The 15,717-nt window shown below is 35.8% G+C and overlaps 1 protein-coding gene across 1 annotated transcript in view; it reads right to left on the reverse strand.

The window, feature by feature from the left end:
• SBF2 (SET binding factor 2) overlaps positions 1 to 15,717 on the reverse strand; it is a 456,507-nt gene that overhangs the window by 76,222 nt on the left and 364,568 nt on the right. The gene's annotated exons all lie outside the window — the stretch shown is intronic.

The raw sequence follows: 15,717 nt of genomic DNA on the forward strand, positions 1-15,717 counted from the left end.
ATGAATGAAGTGCTTATGCTATATTTCAGAAAAACAATTCAATTATGCTATGATTATGTCTGTAAGTACACAAAGACTGGGAGGAAAAAGACAAAATGAAAATGAATTAAAGGTAATGGAATTTTGAACAATTTATTTTCCTTCTTCAAAAATAATTTTAAGAGATTTTAAAATTAAATGTGGCAGATTGAATATTCTTTTGCTCCCTGAACTCCACTGAAATGACAGCAAAAGAAAAACAATTTTTAAATATACAAGAACAAAGAGAATGAGAAAACAGACACCAGATAAATGATGTTAATAAAATTTTAGATGTCATAAAATGGATTTATAAGCAGTAACAAATGTTGAAGATCAGATAAAGCTGAAACCCCCTACTACATAGAGAAGGAAAGCCCTTTTCACACTTTAAAAGAGTAAATTTTACGATATATGAATTATATCTCAATTTAAAAGATGGAAACAACCCAAATGTGTATCAACTGATGAATAAAATGTAGTATATATGTACAATGTAATACGTGCCAGTAAAAAAATATGAGGTACTGATACATGCTATACCATGGATGAACCTTGAAAACATTATGCTAAGTAAAAGAAGCCAGTTATGAAAGATTACATATTGCATGGCTTCATTCAAGTGAAACGTCCAGAACAGGCAAATACATAGAGATAGGAAGTAGATTTGTTGTGGCCTAGGGCTCGGGGGATGAGGGGAAATGGGTAGTGACAGCTAATGGGTATGGTGTTTCTTTATGTAGTAATAAAAATGTTTGAAAATTGCTTATGGTGAAAGGGAATACACTAAAAACCACTGAAATGTATACTTTGAATGGGTGCATTATTATGGCATGTGAATTATATCTCAATAAAACTTTTAAAAAAGGTTCTTATGTATACTTTATTTTATCACTTAAAAAAAAAAAAGGTTGCTGACAGGAGAAACTGTGCAAGTACACATGGAAACTATCTGTCTTAGCAACTTCTGGTAAATGTCAAACTGCTCTGAAAGTTTACTTTAAAAAAAAGATGGAAGAATATATAGTATACTGACACTAGTCAAAAGGAAGCCGGTGTGGCTATGTTAATAGAAGATGATTTCAAAGCAAAGAACATTACCACAGATAAAGAAGGTCATTTCATAATGGTAAAGGGTCAATTAATCAAGAAGACTTAAAACCCCAGAGTGTTTATGTACAAACAAGAGAGCTTCAAAATACATGAATGAAATCTGATAGAAATGCAAAGAGAAATAAATGCACAATTATAGTTGGAGATTTCAATATCTCTAAGTAATTAATGGAAATGTAAGCAGAAAATCAGCAAGGATATAATAGACTTGAATAACACTATCAACTAACTTAACCTGATAGACATTGATAGCACAACAGCAAAAAACCCACGCTTTTCAAGTGCATAAAAAACATTTATCAAGAAAACCTGCTCTCTGGGCAATAAGTCTTAATATATTTAAAGGGATTCAAATCATACAAAGTATATTCTCTGACCAAAACGGAATTAAATTAGAAATCAATAGCAGAAAGGTATCTAGAAAAATCTTAAATATTTGGAAACTAAATAACTCATGGATCAAAGGGGAAATAAAAAAGGAAATTAGAAAATACTTTGTACTAAATGAAAATGAAAACACAACATATCAGAATTTGTGAGATGCCACTAAAGCAATACTTTGGGGGAGATTTATAGCAATAAATGCCTGTATTGGAAAAGAATGGTCTCAAATCAATGACCTTAGCTTATACTTAGAGAGATTAGAAAAAGAAAAGCAAATTAAAGTCAAAACAGGCAGAAGAAGGGAATTAATAAAGATTAAAGCAGTAATCAATGAAACAGAAAACAGAAAATCGATAAAGAAAACCAATGAAACCAAAATCTGGTTCTTTGGGAAGATTAATAAAATTGATAAATCTCTAGTCAGACTGCTTAGAAAAAGAAAAAAGATAAAATTACCACTATCAAGAATGAGAAGTAACATTATCAGAAATTCTACAGATATTAAAAGGATCATAAATAGTATGAATAACTTTGTTATTGACAATATTGACAAATTAGATGAAATGGACAAATTCCTTGAAAGATATTTATACAAACTACCAAACCTCAAACAAGAGAAAACAGATAACCTGAATAGGCCCATATCTATTACAGAAATTGAAATTTGAGTAAAAAAATCTTCCCACAAAGAAAACTCTCAACACATGGTTCCACTAGGAATTCTACCAAACTTTTAAGAAAGAACTAATACCTCTTCAACACAAACTCTTCCAAATAATCTAAGAGAAGGGAATAATTCCCAACTCATTCTATGAGGTCAGTGTTACACTAATAACAAAACCAGAAGACATTACAAAAATAAACCAATATGTGTAAATCAACTATATTTTGATAAAGATTTTATACAAGATTTTCTTTTCTTTTTTTTAAAAATAAATTTATTTATTTTTGGCTGCATTGGGTCTTCATTGCTGTGCGTGGGCTTTCTCTAGTTGCGGCGAGCGGGGGTTACTCTTCATTGCGGTGTGTGGGCTTCTCATTACAGTGGCTTCTCTTGTTGCAGAGCATGGGCTCTAGGCATGCAGGCTTCAGTAGTTGTGGCACACGGGCTCTGTAGTTGTGGCTCACGGGCTCTAGAGTGCAGGCTCAGTAGCTGTGGCTCAGGGGCTTAGCTGCTCCATGGCATGCGGGATCTTCCCAGATCATGGATCGAACCCATGTCCCCTGCACTGGCAGGCGGATTCTTAACCACTGAGCCACCAGGGAAGTCCCTCGATAAAAATTAAAAAAAAGCCCAATATGCTTCATGAACACAGATGTGAAAATTCTACACAAAATTTTAGCAAATCAAATATAGCATACAGTAAAAGAATAATACATGACCCTTGAACAACACAAGTTTGAACTGCACTTACACATGGATTTTTTTCATTAAATATGTACTACAGTACTACATAATCTGTGGTTGACTGAATTCAAGGATGTGGTACCTTGAATACAGAGGGCCAATTGTAGGGTTATATGTGGATTTTCGACTGTGAGGAGGGTCAGTGCCCCTAAGTCCCACATTGTTCAAGGTCAACTGTACATTATGACCAAGTGAGGTTTATCCTAGGAACTCAGGGTGAGTTTAATATTTGAAATCAATCAGTGTAATTCACCATAACAAACTGAGAGAGAAAAACCATATGACTATTAAATGCAGAAAAAGCATATGACAAAATGCCTGATAAAAACTCTTAGCATTTAGAAATAAAAGAGAATTTCCTCCATCTGATAAAGGCATCTTATGAAAAACCTACAGCTATACATCATACTTAATGGTGAAAGACTGGATGCTTTTCCCCTAAGATCAGAAAGAGTACAGGCTCAACATTGTACTGCATGTTCTAGCCAGTGAAATAAGGCAAGAAAAACAAATAAAAGGCATCCAGATTAGAAAGGAAGAAGTAAAACTGTCTTTATTGTAGATAACATCATTGTCTTTGCAGAAAATCTGCTAGAATCTACAAAAAAGCTACTTGTTAAATGAGTTAAACAAGGTTGCAGGATACTTGATCAATATACAAAAGTAAATTGTACAGCTGACCCTTGAACATAGGTTTGAATTGTGCGGTTCTATTTACATGTGGATTTTTTCACTAAATATGTACTACAGTACTACATGATCTGTAGGTGGTTGAATCCGTGAACAGAGAACCATGGATACACAAGGTGGACTGTAAAGTTATATATGGATTTTTGACTGCATAAAAGATTGGTGCCCCTAAGCCTCCTGTGTTGTTCAAGGGTCAACTGTATTTCTATGTACTAGCAATGAAAACTGAAACTACAAAACCAAAACCATTTATAATAGCATAAAAAATGAAATATTTTAGGTGTTAAAATATTTTTTTTAAAAATATTATTTATTTCTGGCTGTGTTGGGTCTTCGTTTCTGTGCGAGGGCTTTCTCTAGTTGCGGCGAGCGGGGGCCACTCTTCATCGTGGTGCACGGGCCTCTCACTATCGTGGCCTCTCTTGTTGCGGAGCACAGGCTCCAGACGCGCAGGCTCAGTGATTGTGGCTCACGGGCCTAGTTGCTCCGCGGCATGTGGGATCTTCCCAGACCAGGGCTCGAACCCGTGTCCCCTGCATTGGCAGGCAGATTCTCAACCACTGCACCACCAGGGAAGCCCCCTGTTAAAATATTTTAACACCTAAAATATTTTAGGGGTTAAATAAACCTGACAAAATATGTTAAAACCTGGACACTGAAAACTACAAAAGCTGAGAGACCTAAATAAATAATAAAGACCTAAATAAATAGAGAGATTGATCTCATTCATCAGTTGGAAGATTCAATATTGTTGAAATGTTAGTTCCTCTAAATTTATCTAAAGATTCAATGTAATCCCAAACCAAATCCCAGAAGGCTTTTTCCTTTATAGAAATGGGAAAACATTCTAAAATTCATATGGAAATTCAAAGGTCCTAGAATAGCCAAAATAACTCTGAAAAAGAAGAACAAAATTGGAGGACAAATACTATTTGATTTTTAAACTTTTATTATAAAGTTATGATATTCAAGACTGATGTTAAGGTAAATATACAGATGAAAGGAACAAAATATACAGAAACAGACCCCCCATATATATAGAAAAGTGATTTTTGACAAAGGTGTAAGGCAATTAAGTAGAGAAAGGATAATCTTTGCAACAAACGGTGTCAGAGCAATTGAATCTTTGATCATATGTAGTACCATATAAAAATATTAACTCAAAAGGAATCATAGACTTAAATGTAAAACCTAATACTCTAAAGCTTCTAGGAATATTTGCAAATCATAAATTTGCTAAGGAGTTATATCCAGAATATGCAAAGAATTCTCAAAACTCAACAGTAAGAAAACAAACAATTCAGGTTTTAAAAGATAGGCAAAATACCTGAATAGACACTTTACCAAATATACACAGAAAGCAAATTAGCACATGAAAAGACTCTCAACATTATCAATCATTAGGGAAATGTGAATAAAAATCACAATGAGATATCACTACATATCTATAGAATGGCTAAAATTAAAAGCAATGACATTAGTGTTTGAGGAACTGGAACTCTCATTCACTACTGAAAGGAATATAAAATGGAAGCACTTTGGAAAAAAACTTCGGCCATTTCTTAAAAAGTTAAACATACACCTACCATATGATCCAGCCACTCCGTTCTTAGGTATTTACCCAAGAAAAAATGAAATGTATGTCCATACAAAGATCTGTATACAATTATTCACAGTAGCTTTATTTGTAATGGATAAAATCTGGAAACAACAAATGTTCACCAAAAGGTTAACTGTGGGTTTTTTTTTTTTTTACAATGGAATACTACTCAGCAATAAAAGGGAATAAACTAAAACAACATAGATGAATCTCAAAATAATTATGCTGAAGAAATCAGACAAAAAAGATCATATACTGTATAACTACATTTATATATAAAACCACAGAGTATGCTAACTACATGCAAATTCTGTAGTGACAGAAATTAGATCAGTAGTTTCCTGGGGATGGGGGTGAAGGTTAGATGAGATGAAGAGATTACAATGAAACATGAGGAAACTTTTGGGGTAATGGGTATGTTCACTATATTGATTGTGGTGATGGTTCCATGGGGGAATGTGTATGTGTATGTATATACGCACACACATATATATATATATATGTCAAAACTTATCAAATCAAATTGTACAGTTTAACTATGTAAGTTTATGTGTCAGTTATACCTTAATAAAGCTACTAAGGGCTTCCCTGGTGGTGCAGTGCTTAAGAATCTGCCTGCCAATGCAGGGGACACGGGTTCGAGCCCTGGTCCGGGAAGATCCCACATGACGTGGAGCAACTAAGCCCATGTGCCACAACTCGTGAGCCTGCGCTCTAGAGCCCGCGTGCCACAACTACTGAAGCCCGCGTGCCTAGAGACTGTGCTCAGCAACAAGAGAAGCCACCGCAATGAGAAGCCCGCGCACTGCAACCAAAAGTATCCCCTGCTCGCCACAACTAGAGAAAGCCGGTATGCAGCAACGAAGACCCAACACAGCCAAAAATAAATAAATAAAATAAATTTATTTTTTAAAAAAAGTACTAAAAAAACTTAGTAAATGTACACATAAGTTTGTATGTAAATTTTACCTCAAAAGAAGAAAATGCAAACTCTAATTACAATTCTCACTATAAAACGACATGTGTGTTGAAGTACTGGAATTATATGTTGACTATAATTTGCTTTAAAATACATCAAAAATAAGATGGATTGATGGATGGATAGATATGTATAAAGAAAGGATAGAAAAAATGTTAATACTAGACTCTAGATGGTAGGTTTATGGATATCTACTGTAAATTAAAAAATTTTTTCTCTCTGTTTGAAAAATTTCATAATAAAATATTAAAAAAAAATAGAGTATTAGTCTAGGCATTAGTATCCGACTAGTAGGAGTTCGAGAAAGAAAAGTAGGAAAAACAGATGATTAAATAAATGAAGAAATAAATAAATTGAAGGGCATGGATTTTCAAATTGAAAGAGCCATCTCATGTCTGGGAAACTCAATGAAAAAAGAACCACATTAAAGTATATCATTAGGGACACTTAATCCTTAAAAAAGAATCCTATAAAAGAGCACAAGGAAAAAATGGGTGACACAAAGGATTAGAAATCACTACGGCATCAGACTTTTTGCCAGGTGGGGTGGTATTTGTGTGGAATGGAAGGAGGGAGGGAATTTATAAGTAAGAATATGTAGAGGTGGTATGGTGGTGAAAGTAAGAGATCTAAATTTTCATATTCAAAGTCAACTGATTACGTCTAACATTGTAAAATTAAGAGTAGCAATTAAAAGCATGTTAGAAACACTAAGCCAAATACCAAAAGAAACATCTGAACAATTGAACATGATTGTCTCTGGGAAGCAGATCTTGGAAGTAAGGCAGGGACCTTTGTTTTCTGTTATAAACCATGTAATCTTTATATTTCTGACTTATATACATATATTACTTTGAAAGGTCTTAAATTAGAAAACACTTTAAAATGCAATTATTATATGTGGAATAAAGTTAAATAGAAAATAATTTTTATTAGTTGCTTCTCAGAGAATATTCTTTTGAAATCTGTTTTTACAAATATGTAAATTGAGACACGGAAAAGAAATATGTTTAGACTAAGTTAGTGGATGGGTCAACTTCTATTATAATGACCTAGAAGCAAGTGTTAAAGTTCTTTCATTATCTTAGAATTTTGTTCTTACAAAATATGTGGGCCCTTGAGTGGTCTGGAAATAAATCTCTATTACGTCATGTAGAGTTTTTACTCTTTAGCAACCACAGGTATAGTATTTATCCCTAGTACTTGAGAGATTTCAGAAAAATGACAAATTCAAACTCCAAACCTTGCAGGGCATGTTTTAGGCTCAGCTAAGATTTGGCAGGTTATTGAAACTTTACCTACAGAATCTCTGTTCCTAGGTAAGAACTGTATTTCAAATAATAAACCCAAAGTTCTAAAAAACGCTGAAATAAAAAGTTTGGCCAATTGTGCTTATTTTACTGTATTTATCAAGGCAGGAAAGTAGTCCAAAATAAGATTTTCAACTATGTGGTTTGAAATGAAATGTTTAAGGTTATTTTTTTAGCCATGCCACATGGCTTGTAGGATCTTAGTTCCCCAACCAGGGATTGAACACGGGCCCTTGGTAGTGAAAGCATGGAGTCCTAACCACTGGAACTCCAGGAAATTCCCCAAAATGTTTACAGTTTTAATCCTAGGTTAATTAGAAAAAAATTAATCAGGATATTGCAAAGTTTTGCTGGATATTAAAATTTTGTGATTTGGCCTCAATCTATTATGCAATCTCTGTCTTAAGGATACATTTCTTTTTATTGAAAATTAATTAATTAATTAATTAATTTTTGGCTGTGTTGGGTCTTCGTTGCTGCGTGTGGGCTTTCTCTGGTTGTGGTGAGCGGGGTCTACTCTTCGTTGCGGTGCGCGGGTTTCTCATTGCAGTGGCTTCTCTTGTTGCAGAGCATGGGCTCTAGGCATGCGGGCTTCAGTAGTTGTGGCACGCGGGCTTCAGTAGTTGTGGCTCGCAGGCTCTAGAGCGCAGGCTCAGTAGTTGTGGCTCACGGGCTTAGTTGCTCCACGGCATGTGGGATCTTCCCAGACCAGGGCTTGAAACTGTGTCCCCTGCATTAGCAGGCGGATTCTTAACCACTGCGCCACCAGGGAAGCCCAAGGATACATTTCTATAAAGATACCCATTAACTGAAATCTAATTTACAGGAGGTCATTCCCTTGACTTATACTGCTCAGAGTAGATGATCTATACTGTTTCTTTCTCTTTGTTCATTAGTATGCACAAGATTCCTCCTGGAGCACAGAGGAATTTGATCTAAGCAAATTGATCTAGAGTGAGAGAACTGACATTTGGAACAATGCAACGATTTAACAAGTGAGGGTGGAAGAGGCACTGACAACCACTGGTTCCAATGCCCAAGCCCTACTGTCTTGGCAGATTCCAGAGATAGAGTGACAAAGGCAAAGATGCTATACATTTACCCAAAATAGCACGTGTTCTAAAGTAACTCATTCCTCCGCTGATGGAACTGAATATTGTTCCTAGATAAAAATTATAGATTAGCTACTCTAAAAACAGCTTTGGTGACACTAATGATTCTTGGATTTCACTTTATCAGAGATGAAAGGAAAACCACCTTTATAGTGCTTGTAGAGTCTTTTCAGTGACCTGAAGTAATCACTAAAAAGCAATTTTTATAGTGTGTTACACAGGTCTAAAGAGATTTGGATTAGTGTCGTATATAAATATGATGACATTGGATTTGGCAATGATTTCTTAGATATGACATTAAAGGCACAGGTAACAAAAGAAAAAAGACAAGTTGGACTTCATGAAATTAAAAATTTTGTGCATCAAGACACAATCCACAAAGCAAAAAGGCAACCCACACAATGGGAGAAAATATTTGCAAATCATATATCTGATAAGGGATTAATATCCAAAATATATATAGAACTTCTAAAACTCAACAACAACAACAACAGAACAACTTGATTAAAAATGGGTAAAGGACTGAAATAGACATTTCTCCAAAGAAGATATACAAATGGCCAATATGCACATGAAAAGATGCTTAACATCACTAATTATGAGGGAAATGCAAATCAAAACTACAATGAGATACCACCTTACACCCACTAGGATGGCTACTCAAAAAAAAAATCAGAAAATAACACGTGTTGGTGAGGATGTGGAGAAAGGGGAACCCTTGTACACTGTTGGTGGGAATGTAAAATGGTATAGCTGCTGTGGGAAACAGTATGATTAATTCCTTAAAAAATTAAAAATAGAATTACCATATGATCCAGCAATTCTACTTCAAAAGAACTGAAAGCAGAGCCTTTAAAAGATATCTGTGTAGGTATGTTCATAGCAGCATTATTATTATTCACAATAGTTAAAATGTCAAAGCAACCCAAATGTCCTTCGACTGATGAATAGATAAGCAAAACATGGTATATACATACAATTATTCAGTCTTAAAAGGGAAATTCTGCAATATGCTATAACATGGATGAACCCTGAAGACATCATGCTAAGTGAAGTAAGCCAGTCACAGAGAGACAAATACTGTATGATCCCACTTATATGATGTACTTAGAGTAGTCAAAATCATAAAGACTGAAAATGAAATGGTGGTTACCAGGGGATAGGGGGAGAAGTGAATGGGGAATGATATTGTTTAATAGGTATGGAGTTTCAATTTTACAAGATGAAAAGAATTATGGGGATGGATGGTGGTGATAGCTGCACAGCAATGTCAATGTATTTTATGTCACTGAACTGTACACTTAAAAGCAGTGAAGATGGTAAATTTTATGTTATGTGTGTTTTACCACAATAAAAAAAGAAAAAAATGAGCTCCCAATCATGAAGGGTAGTAGTCATTCACCACAACCTTGGTAATTCAGAAGGTATATTATGAAAGCAAAACTAAGAAAATTATGGTGTACCGTCCGTGCTAATTTCATGTCAGCTTAGCTCTGCCCCAAGGAGGTGGGAAGATTCGATATGGAGAACACTTAGCATAGTACCTGGCACTTAATATGTATTTAGTAAATAGTACAACTATGCCAAGGTTGTACTAGGTCATGTGCAACATAGTTGCATTAGACATAGTTGTACTAGGTCATGTGCAACAGCCGAAAGCCCACGTGGGAAGTCGTGGATATCTCCGGAAAATATAAGCACCTGCCTCGGTAGAGGAACAGTAAGCAGTTTTAGGGACATACAGAGGCAGCCGGGCAGGGCAGGCACCTAGAAAGCTGGCAACAGTCATCCAGCTCTAGATGTCCTGCATGTAACAGTTCACTACTATATTAGGATAAAAAAGACAAAGATGTATCTATCCCCTGGAAAAGCACATTTCTTTTCTTATGTGATTAAACTTTAGAATTTAAATCCTCTGATTAAATTTGGATAATGTTATCACTATCTTAGAGACTGTTCTGATAACAAAGAATCTAGAGGGAAAACACAATCAGCAAGCTTTGATTTCAAGTGATTTTTAACTTGAGTTTTATTACCAAGTAAATAATCTTAAGAAAAATGAACTTCTTCCTTATATTATTTTCTACTTCTTACTAGATGAAAGCAGAAATCACAGTACTGTTAGATTACAATTTTGAGGTACATCTTCTCCTTCCTTAGTTTCCATCTACTCAACTTTTCTAGACACACAAAGACACACACACACCGTTAAATTATTTTGTTAGAATTATGAAAAGCAAAGTAAGTCCTGAAAGCATCCTTACAAACAACAAAATCAACATCTTGGGGCCTAAATTTCTGAATTTTATTGAAATTTTGACTCAAAAACTTAAGACTCTTGTCAATGACCAAATAAAGACTCAAATTGTAGGTTGCATCCCTAGTACAGTCAATTGCAGGTGAAGTAACTGCAACTGTTTTCTAAGGGTTATATTTTGAAACTGTGGTCTTCAGAGAACAAGTGATGGACAGCCGGTATGAGTCATGAAGCTGGTGCCCACACAAAGTGGAGGCCACAGAGCAGTGAGTACTAGGGCTGGACATTGAAGTGCTTCTGAAGGATAGAATATTCTCAGATGAGTCACCTAAGTTCATTATAAAGACAACACCTTTTTGACTTGGATGTGTATCTGATAGAGGCAGGCCAACCTATTTTTGAGAAGAAAAACTCAATATTATAAGTTGACTATACATAGTGGGGGAAAAGGTTATTTCTTGAAAAGAAATATGCCCTTGTTTTTGAGGAAAACAGCTCTTCTTCAATTTCAGTTCTACTGTTCCTTATTTATTTTGGAAAGATTCATTAAAACTGAGCCTCTAGAATGATGAACAAGCTGTTGATCTAGTAGCCATTTCCCAAGAAGAATTATCTACTGAATCATAAAGATCAGGTCAAAGTTACCTAAGTGTTTGCATGGTAAGTCCACAACTATACCCAGAATTCTAAAAAATAAGTAAATAACAGTATTATCTGGCTAAAAATAACTAAGACAGGTCCAGGCTAAGAATAAAATAGCTGTAAAGCTATACTAAACTCTTCTAGGACTGGGGATGGTTTTTAAGCTCCAAGGGATCATTTCCCACTTCTAAGGATTTTAGGAACACCAGAAAATCCACCTCTGCACCCCCAATTCCCAGCTTTTATGTCCATTTATTAATGTCTAGAATTTTACTATCCATGTTTCTTTCTTATAGTTTAAGGTCTAGTTCCTACTAAAAGGCAAATATCCCTGAAGGTTTGGGGATACATTTAGCCAGTTGCCTACCAATGAATACGAAAAAGGCTTTGAGATTAAGTTTCCGTAGCAGGGTAGAAAAAGCAGTCATAAGGAAACTGGAAGTCTGATGCAGGAGAAAATAAGAGGGCCAATGAAGTTGGAAAAGGGCATGGAATAAGGCTGGGGAAATCATCTATCTCCCCAGTTTGCCTGGTCAGTTCTCCCTGGGAGGTCCAGTTTGGGTCCTTGGAATATGCAGAGAAAGGTTCCTAATTCATGGAGAGGTGGGAGGAGTTCAAGTTCAACATACCTAAGTGACAGTAGGTTTTTATGCCTATCATCAAACACTTGCAGAAGTATGCATATCTGCTGGTGTGAGAGCACAAATGTGAAAGTATACAGGCACACACAAACACATAACATGTATTAAACTTAAATCATTTACTTTTTTTTTTTGAAGTATAGACTCCCTAAGTTAAAAGAAACCTCAGAGATAGTTGAATTTTTTTTCATTGACACATGGGGATGTTAAGACACACAGAAGTAAAGGGACATAATCAAGGTCACACAACTAGTTAGAGCAGTACTGAAACCAGGAAATGATGTTTTAAAAGATACTAAATAATTTGGCCACATCCTCTCTTTCTGGACTTCCTGAGTACTACTCACTTATGTAGATGTCATCCTGCAGGTGAAGGAGCTGAATGCTCTGTGTGCTGAACATATTCTTTGCTTTCCCACTACCATGACATTGGTTAAACTATTTCTGCCACTTGGAATCTCTCCTTCCAATCTCTAATGGTTAAAATCCTGGGCTTCCCTGGTGGCGCAGTGGTTGAGGGTCTGCCTGCCAGTGCAGGGGACACGGGTTCGAGCCCTGGTCTGGGAGGATTCCACATGCTGCGGAGCAGCTGGGCCCGTGAGCCACAATCACTGAGCCTGCGCGTCTGGAGCCTGTGCTCCGCAACAAGAGAGGCCGCGATAGTGAGAGGCCCGTGCACCGCGATGAAGAGTGGACCCTGCTTGCCACAACTGGAGAAGGCCCTTGCACAGGAACGAAGACCCAACACAGCCATAAATTAAAAAAAAAAAAAAAAAAAAAAATTCCTATTCATTCTCCAAAGGCCTATTCAAAGGTCTCTTTCAAAATGCCTTTCCTGGTTACTCCCTCTCTATTTCCTATCTGTTAGGACTGTTCGTGCCTCCCTAAACTTCATATGTTGAAGACCTAACTCCCCAGTGTGGTTGTATTTGAAGGAAGTAACTAAGGTTAAATGAGGTCATAAGGATGGGGCCCTAATCTGATAGGATTAGTGCCCTTATAAGAAGAGATACCAGAGAGCTCTCTCTCTCTCTCCCCCTCCCTGTCTACTCCCCACATATGCATGAGGTAAGGCCCTATGAGGACAGAGCAAGAGGTGGATTCAAGCCAGAGAGTCCTTAACCAGAAATCAAATTGGCTGGAACCTTGATCTTGGATTTCCAGCCTCCAGAACTGTAAGAAAATAAAATGCTGTTGTTTAAACCACTCAGTCTATGGTATTTTATTACGGCAATCTGAGCAGACTAAGACACTATCTTATATAGAACCTTGTTTATACTTCTCTAACAATTATTTCATTCTATTTACATCTAGGACTATTTTTGTTCAAGAATGTGCTAAAATGCCATCTTAAAACCTCTCTCAGAATTATATAAGATAGAACAACTACTGACAGATTTTAGCTGCCAATGTAGTACAGTGTAATAGCAATAAAGAGTATTAGTATTTGTATTACAGCAAAAATGATCAAGGTACAGAGGGTTTTTTTTTTTTTAAAGAAGTAATACCCTACTGTTTTATACGAAAATGTATTATGTGAAATCAGTTCCTATATTGTTCCTATCTTCACATGGTCATTAAGAGGTGATAATAAATATTTATTAAAAGGCCAACAATTTATTAGGTTTTAAAAACTAAGCCTTAAACTATTAATCAATTAAACACGAATAATTAAAAATTTTTGTGTACATATCACCTCTCTCTTAAAGCCATCTCTGGCACATCTTGGAATCAACTCAAATGTCTGGTTAAAGTATCTTAAATATAAGTATTGGGGATATACAGAATGCTTGTTGAATTTTTTAAAAGTTAATTACATGTTTTCCAGTGGTTTGCTTCTAACATTACAATATTCATTCTAATTTTATTAGCTGGAAATGTCACCCAAGAGTATAATAAAACTATTTAATTTCTCACGGTCATTCCAGCTGGTTCTCTGACTTCTTCCTGGTAATCCCCTGCCGTCAGTACTGAAGCAGTCTTATGACTGAGCGTTCTCTCTGCTTTCATTTCCCCAGTACTTAATCTCCCTCTGAAAGTGGTCTCTCTTTATCTTTATGCCTCTCTCATCACAGAAAAATCTATCAGTGACAAACGGGGACAACTGCAAGGCTGCAGAAATTAAAAACAGACTTCATGAGTTAGGTACAAAATGTTTCCCTTTGGACATAAAGGGAATTTGCTGAGTCACTGAGTTAAGTATTTATAGCACCACATAATTTATTTTCTGCTGTAATAACTTCTTCCGTAATTCAGCAGCTCCTCCACAAGTCTCCATCAAATCTATGATTACTCAAAAATGCTAACTATGCTGACTAATAAGAAGGAAACAGTGCTACCTAAGCAAAATTAAACTAGAAGAATAATCTATGTATAAAGTGCTTTTTAGGGACAAGTTTTTAATAAAATCTTTGCTTCCATTATCCACAAAGAGAGTCATAAGTTTTGCATTTTACATTCTTTTCTCAATTATGTTATCAGGCTATATCTCATCAAAAGTTTTTAAATTCCTATCCTTAGGCCTTTTCCCTACTACACTCAAGAATTCACAACCAGAAGAAGCTAAAAGCTACAGGTTGTAAAGTCAGCCTCCTATTAGCTACATCTGGCTGCAGATGTGTTTCTTTCTTTGGTTGTCGAAGCCTTTTAAAAAATTAAGCCAACATTTAAAAATGAAAAGATTCTACATAAAAGCTAAATTTCTAACTTCTTTTGAAAAACTGAAAGATGTGGTAAAAATATTCCTGCATTCCTGCATGGTGACAACTGCTGGGGCTGAGGGGCTGCCCTCATTAGACAGTCTCTTCCTTTGGCCTGCTTAATTAACTCATTTGCCTTATTTGTTTGGCCTCCATAGGCATTTGGTTTGTCTCCCTTGTTAAAAGCAAACCATGCTATACATAACTTTCTTTGTGGATCTCTCCTTAAGTACTCTCATCAATACTCACCTGTTACACTAGCCTATTAAGTGGCTTCTGTTCCTCTAACCTCTCAATCCTCCTGAACATCTTCTACACTGCTGTTAAGTTTCTGAAACACAAGCAGGTCACTGCCCTGTTCTAGAGAATGCTATTGCATGCTTCTTAGTGACTAGACAATAATATTAATCTAAACTCGTAATGTGACATTCTAGGCATTCTGTGATTAGATTCCAAATTACCTTTCCCATCACATTTGCTAAGTAGATTGACACTATCCGAAAAGGAAGTGTCGAGTGGCCTGCTATGAAGTTCTGCTCTTTTCACCATTTTAATCAATGACTTAAATAACAAGTATGATTTTCAGATTTAAGGAGAAGGAATAGGAAATATTTATAATTTATTTACGTTCATCCTGTGAGATGTGTACCTTAATCTTTTTACTGCCTTCGACAAGTGCTCACCCATGGAAAACAAAAAGATCTGGGGTCAATGGTGTTTTAAGATTACACAAATGTCAATCATAAACATAAAGATACAGAGCTCCTTTGCCTTTTACAGCATAGTAAGCATTCCTAAAGCATTTCTGGATATAGAATCTCATTTTTTTCAAGACCAAGAAGAAAAGCAAGATGACAGATAAAA

This window comes from Balaenoptera physalus (genome assembly GCF_965194825.1).
Source record: "Balaenoptera physalus genome assembly, chromosome: 10".
Taxonomy (NCBI): Eukaryota; Metazoa; Chordata; class Mammalia; order Artiodactyla; family Balaenopteridae; genus Balaenoptera; species Balaenoptera physalus.